This window comes from Parasteatoda tepidariorum, chromosome 2 (genome assembly GCF_982258835.1).
Source record: "Parasteatoda tepidariorum strain Cologne lab strain chromosome 2, Ptep-v5.0, whole genome shotgun sequence".
NCBI classification, from domain to species: Eukaryota; Metazoa; Arthropoda; class Arachnida; order Araneae; family Theridiidae; genus Parasteatoda; species Parasteatoda tepidariorum.
This window is the reverse complement of record NC_141756.1, coordinates 87,663,651-87,670,839: the sequence shown is the minus strand read 5'-3', so window position 1 is coordinate 87,670,839 and position 7,189 is coordinate 87,663,651.

Genomic DNA, 7,189 nt, shown 5'->3' with positions numbered 1-7,189 from the left:
GAGTTCTGAAAACTTTCGTCAATTTCTATAGGTTCAAGATCTAATAAAATGATTTTAAGGTCAAAAGCCGTTCTAATATTTAAATTGTGTACGAATTTTAAAACAGCAAAATAAAAGATATTTCCCACAGGATTTCATATCAATTACCTTTACTATACAGAGTGGTAGTATTATGACGAGTTCTAATTTCTTTTATTAACTCCTATAAGTCTGATTAAGCTGTAAGGCCGTTTCAAGGTTTAAGTTGTATGCGAGTTTTAAACTAACATACTAAAAAAATACTTCTCTTGAATTTCATATGAATCATCTAAATTCAGGTGATTGATTTTTAAATTAACATTTGAGTCCCCTTTTTTTAAATATTATTATTTTTCTTTTTTTGGTTTCTTATAAATTCCTACATCTGATATAATAAATTCCTATATAATACCTCATTTATAAATTCTGATTACGATAAAACGAAGCTCTTTCTAGTTAAAATAAATTATAAAAACATTTTACCAAAACGAATTGAAGTTAATAATTTATTGTTTAGTACAAAATATTCTATCATTTTTTTTTCCAACTGAAACTTTTTTTTTTAATTCTATACTTCATTATTAAATTTGTTCGAAAATCTTATTTTATTCCTTATAAAATATTTGGTTTGAGCCAAACTTATCTATTCAAAATTTAATTTCATTATAAAAATGATAATAATAATCGATTTAAAGTTTTAGTGTCCTGTAAGCTGGATTCTCGGAGCCGTTTCCTTGCACACGCCACTGAACAAAGGAATTTTAAAAACAAAATATGAGGGAAGGTACGCACTTACTATCTGTCGCTCTCAATCGAGTTAATTTTCACCTCATAGTATATAAACCCTCTAAAAAGCAAGATAAACAGGAATTTTTGCAGTTTAAGATCAGCGCTTCGTGTGCCAAGTGTTTTTAGAACTAAAAATAATATTTTCTCCTCTCCACTGCATAATAAACCTCCCTACATTACAGAACGGAGGGGTATCAGGATGCCAGCCAATTACCGGTGGCTAACAAGGTTGCTAGAGTTACGACTCGACAACTCGAACACAATGATTAATTACTCTTAACTTCTTTCGCGGGGATTGCAAGTTAACATGCCTAGTCTCCATTGTTGGACACAGAAGAATATTGAACAGTTAAAGAAAATGGAAGCCATTTTTTTTAAAAATTTCGATTGTCTTATATTAGTAAAATAACTTGTTGAACCGTGCGAAACTATGTATATACATATTTATATATGTGTCATTACAAGAATTTAATGCTTATTAATCAAAAAAAAAAAAAAAAGATTAACTCTTCCAAAATTTGATAAAAAAAAAGTAATGGATACCCAACTAATGTAATTAAATTCTATATAAAATATTTGAGTTCATTGTATGTTATGAATGAATTTATAAAAATATTTCTTTGTTAATTAAAAATTTCTTTGCTCACTAAATTTATATTTTTACCATGTGCAAATCCAATTCGATCAAATCCGTGACTAAAAGTTTTCTAATATTTAATGAACAATTTTTTTTCAATAATTTTTTTTTCAATTAATATTAATAATATCTCTAAAAATCATCAAATTTACTAAAATTCAATTATTAATCACAAGCTTTGAATAATACAGTACTGGTACCTTGAGCACATCCAATTTCGGGCCAATCTGAGGTAACTGACAAGTCTAATGCTATTCAGTACTTCATTAAGAACACGACGTAAAATGCATCCTACTCTAATCTATTTAAGCTTTTATTTCATATTTTGTAATCTGGCAAACTTGTTGCAAAAATATTTTCAATTGTAAACCGGTAAGGGAAAGTACGTTTGAATTCGCTACTCGTTTTATATTAATACAATATTAGAAAGCACTCCTTTTTGCGGATATAATCGTGTGAGCTGACGACGAGATTATACATTTTCCTTATTTCGTTTTTCGGCTTTTTAATTTTTGTAAAAATTGTTTACATTTTTTAAATATTTTAAAAATTTTCTGCTTCATATATATATATATATATATATATATATATATATATATATATATATATATATATACAGTAGAGCGCCAATTATCCGAACCCTTATTATCCGAACGTCCAATTATCTGAACTATGTCCGCATTCGCTTTTTTTTCCTTCAAGTTAAGAATACTTTTTAACTTATCGACAATTTTTATAAATTTGGAAGAATAAATAATATCGACTACATTTGATGACCGTATTTAATTTACACCTTTTTTAGCAGTTTTCTTATAGTAGCCATGCATACATGTATTGTTATACAGTTAAACCTACATACCCCTTTAGCCCTCTTCAACAGAAAATTATCTTTCAAGAATGCAAACTTTATTTTGACAGTCTCTAGAACATCAAAATGATGTTGATCCAGTTCAGTTGATTTATTTTAAAAGAGTAAGGGATCTGGCTGCTCAAAAAAGAGCATCTTCTTTGAAACAAAAGTCTTTGCTGGATTTCTTTTGCAATGGAAAATAAAGAAAAATGTGGTAAAGTCATTAATTGTCAAAAAAAAATTATAAAAAGCTGAAATATGATAAAGAAATTCAAAATAAAAAAAAAGTAAAAAAAAAAAAGATAAAAAGTATTTAAAAATTGAAAAAAAAAATACTTTTAAACATGCCAGAGCTATTTTAGATAGTACTGCCAGTCCTAAGCCTGGAAAAAGTGAGAAGGGAAGTTAGTGCATAAATAATAATCATTTAAACTAGATTTTAAACAACTTTTCCAATTATCCGAAATTTTCATTATCCAAATCACGTTTGGTCCCGAGCAAATCGGATAATCGGCGCACTACTGTATATATATATATATATATATATATATATATATATATATATATATATATATATATATATATATATATATATATATATATATATATATATATATATATATATATATATATATATATATATATATATATATATATATATATACACAAATTAACATGAAAAACATGAATAAAATAAAAATAAAAAACTAAATGGTAGAGAAACAAGAATGGTATAAGCAAATAGTCGTTGTCAAGACACATCTAATTGCCATAAATAATGCGATATTTCTGAATAAAGAATAATTATCCTAAGATAAAAATTATTCTTTATATGTGTCGATATCGCAAAAAACCTTATTTTGAAAAAAATCATGAAATAAAAGAAAAATGTAATAGGAAATCAAACTTACCGGCGTGAATTAAAACGCGGTTTAGGTTTAAAAGTACAATAATAAAACAGTTAACAAAAATCGCGAAGATGTAAAATATTGCTTATAGCTTGAATCGAATATAATAAAATTAAAAAAACATTTGATCGAAGAAGAAGAAAAAATGTTTAGGTAAAATATTAGTGCTGCCATCTATGAGAAACAATTAGTAAAAAGGTAATAAAATTGAAATAATAATAAAAATGTTTAACGGATTGAATAAATTAGCAGTCTTAAAAAAATAAAAAAATAAAAAAAATAAATAAATAAAAAAATATAAAAATAAAAATAAAAAATTAAAAAAAATTAAAAAAATCATTAATAGGGAAATTAATTTAAAAGTCAGTCTGTCAGGATAGAAAGCCGTTTATAGACTCATCCATCATTCATAATTTTACAGAATACACATATCCATCTTTCATAGGGTGACTTATTTAAAAATCAGAGCCTGCATACAGGAATAGAAAACCGTTTATAGGTTTTATTCTTCATTCATACAACCTTACATAATTTTAAAGTATATATATATATATATATATATATATATATATATATATATATATATATATATATATATATATATATATATATATATATATATATATATATATATATATGGGTGATTCTCACGAAACATGACAATTCGGACCAAAAAATTTCTTCAAATTTAAAGTCTTCAAAATAATCTAAATTTTTTTTTGTATACTTCTTTAGCTACACTTATTAATATCTTATAGACAGCAGTGTAGTTTATTGACATTTGCTCGAGAAAAAAAAATAAAATGGAAATTCACCAAATCTTGAATGCCAGGAAAATGACATATTACCTTAGAAGTTTAAAAAAAACAGTCATTAATAGTTGGTCAAGTTAATAGTCAAGTTAATAGTAAGTAACTCAACTTAAGCCTTTGTGTTAGATGAACCGTAAATTGCTTAAATTAATTCTCTTTATCCACTGTAGAAAGAAACAAAAAAATTTGTGTTGCTGATATGTACAGAATAAAATTGTGTATAATAATCAATCATTAAATAAATAAATAACTTTGATTACATCGAAGCATATTACAATCATACATAAACTTGGTATTACGTTAATATTTGCTTTCCCTCTTTACAGTATTAGCAGTTAAAAAGAATTTCTGGTAACACTTCAATGTCCTGGCATTTATAAGCCAGGAAAATGACAGCCAGGATAATGACGAATTCGCCATTTTATGGCATATAACTTTACTTTAATTTAATATTTTGGCCGAAGACGTTTATATTCTGCAGAAAACAACAGCATTTCTTAAAATAACTCAGATAAATCTATGTAGTTTCTGTTATTAATGATTTCTAGAAGCCAGGAAAATGACAGCATAAAAACCTACTCACCTTGAAAAATTTTTTGAAATAGATTTTGAGCCAGAAAATTGGTTCTTTATTCATGCAACAAAACATGCTCAGATAGGAGGGTATCTAATCTATCTATTAACATAAGATATTGATTCCTGGCGCTATCTATTTTGGTTATAAATCACTAAATAAAAGTAGCCAGGAAAATGACAGATTTTCATGGAACAAACAAATTATTGACAGAAAAAATTATTTTAAACGAAGTTTTAGTAAACAATATTCTCTGCAAATATTCTACAAATGCTTACATAGGATAAGATAAAAAAAATTAGATTTTGAAAAATGTATGGGAAGTTTTAAAGCTAGTTATTATTGGAAATATTGTTTGGGACATGCCAGGAAAATGACATTTTGATATTCAATTAAATTTTTTAAGTATACAAAACAGTCAATGCTAGTGCAAAGTCATTTTAAAATGCTAACAGCAATGCTATTTAGTATTATTTTTTTAAAAAAAAGTTCTTTTAGTATTATAGTATTAGATCTTGGAGCAAGGGACAGTGAATTGTCATATTTCGTGAGAATCACCCATATATATTTCACATCAAAAACGCTTACAAAACAGAAAATTTCTTCTCTGCTTTTATAGGAGTCATGCGTTAAATGACATATTAGATATTAGACGCGTTGCAAAATATGGATTCAAATGTTATTGTAAAATCTTTTAAAAAAAGTGTGGAATTTCGAATTCTTTTGGATGTGAGGAAGGTGATTTTTTGTGGGGCACAACAGATAAGGATGATGTAGAATCCATTCTTGATTGGGATCCGCATGACAACGTTGGTGACGATATTGAATACAACGCAGCTTATGTTCTGGAATATATAAATTTGTATCTTTATGGTATGTTTCAAAAGATTTTATTGTGTTATATTTTTTGAAATACTTTTGAATAAATTATCTTAACTTTTCTCAAATTTTTTTCCCTGAATATGATTTAGAATATTTTTTCTGGAAAAACGCAAACTTTTAACTAAAGCTCGTAAACTTTTTTGTCATACAAGAGAGAAACTGCCGTGCGAAAATCTCATGGTCAGCCCGACGGAACTGATGAATGTACCCTTCAGGGACAGCACTCTAGCAATGTAGCCGGCGCGAGACGGAACCTTATCTTCCGTGTCGTATTCAATATGTTTCAAAATCGTTGAATTGATTTTTCCATAACAGTCGAATTTTCGGAAAAAAGTGTTTGATTAAGTCTTATGATTTCCGTTTGTACCGGCTATATTATAGTGCTGACTCTATCTTCTGTGGCACATGAATAATTAGTTCTTTAAATCCCATTAGCTCAATGGTAATACTATTACCATAGGGTTAATGTAATTTTCGTAAATTTTTTTTTCATGGAACGAAAATGTCTCCCTCTTTCAGTAAAAATGTTTTTCACGAAGTTTGTATGCGACTCTTAAGTTCCCTTGTGTTTCAAGATTTTTTAAAAAACTAATTTGAGTAAGAAACAATTAAAATGCATACATAAACAAATACATTATATAAAATGCTTATACGTACGTAGTTACGAAAACGAGCATAAATCCAAATTAAATCTATGAAACTTCCTTTTACGAGTTAACATAAGCATGAAAGCGAGGTGGAAACGAAATCCTTCTTCGAATTTGATTATTTTAATTTTTACATGTGTCGGTAACAACGAAGAGTTTAGGCGCGTTTAAAAATGCGATTGGAGCAATTTCTTCGCACGCGCGTATGCGGATGTAATACGGATGTTCTCTTTCAGGCATTTTTAAGCAAGAATTATATTACGCAACGCTTCCTTAATTTCCACCTACTTTATTTCTATGATCCCCTTTCTTTTCTTTTTTCTTTCCTATTTTTTTACATTTTACAATTTCATACTTCACTCGGGGATGAAGCTGTTGCTTGTCTAAATAAAATGTGTGAGTAGAAAAAAATAAAATTTAAAGGTAAAGAATTGCCATAGAGAAATTTAAATTGTTATTAACGAATTCAACGTAATCTGTAAACTTTTTAAACTTTCAAATTAACATTGAAATGTATAGTCTGCAGAAAAAAGAAAAAACGCATTAATCTGAATACCTTTTTGATCTAATGATCGGATCTTCATGTTCTAGGACTCAATTTTTACCTCAGTTTCGAAATTAGACACAAAAACATACTCTCTCTGAATTAACTTACCTTTTTTTCGACAGATTTGGATTTCTGATCCCTAATATATATGGGGTAGCCGCAATCTGGGAAGTATGGTCTACAAAATTTGATCAGGAGAGCGATTCTCAAGAACTTTTGAAGGTAATTGAAAAATGTTTGCCCACATTCTTAAAATTCGTTTAAAGAAGGATAATTCCGTGCGAAAAATTAATATTAGTAAATATTTATTATTTAATTTAACAACAGTTGAAAAAATTTGAATTGTTTTGTCCAATGGCAAGTCAAAAAGTACAAATGTCTAAAAGAGATAAAGATACAAAAGTATAAATATGTACATGAAGCAAAACAAGTTTGGACTTCTATGTGATAGAATATCTCGTCTATGGCAACCCTTGCGAAGGTTTTTAGGAGGTGTAGAATCCACCCACATTTACGTTACATGGA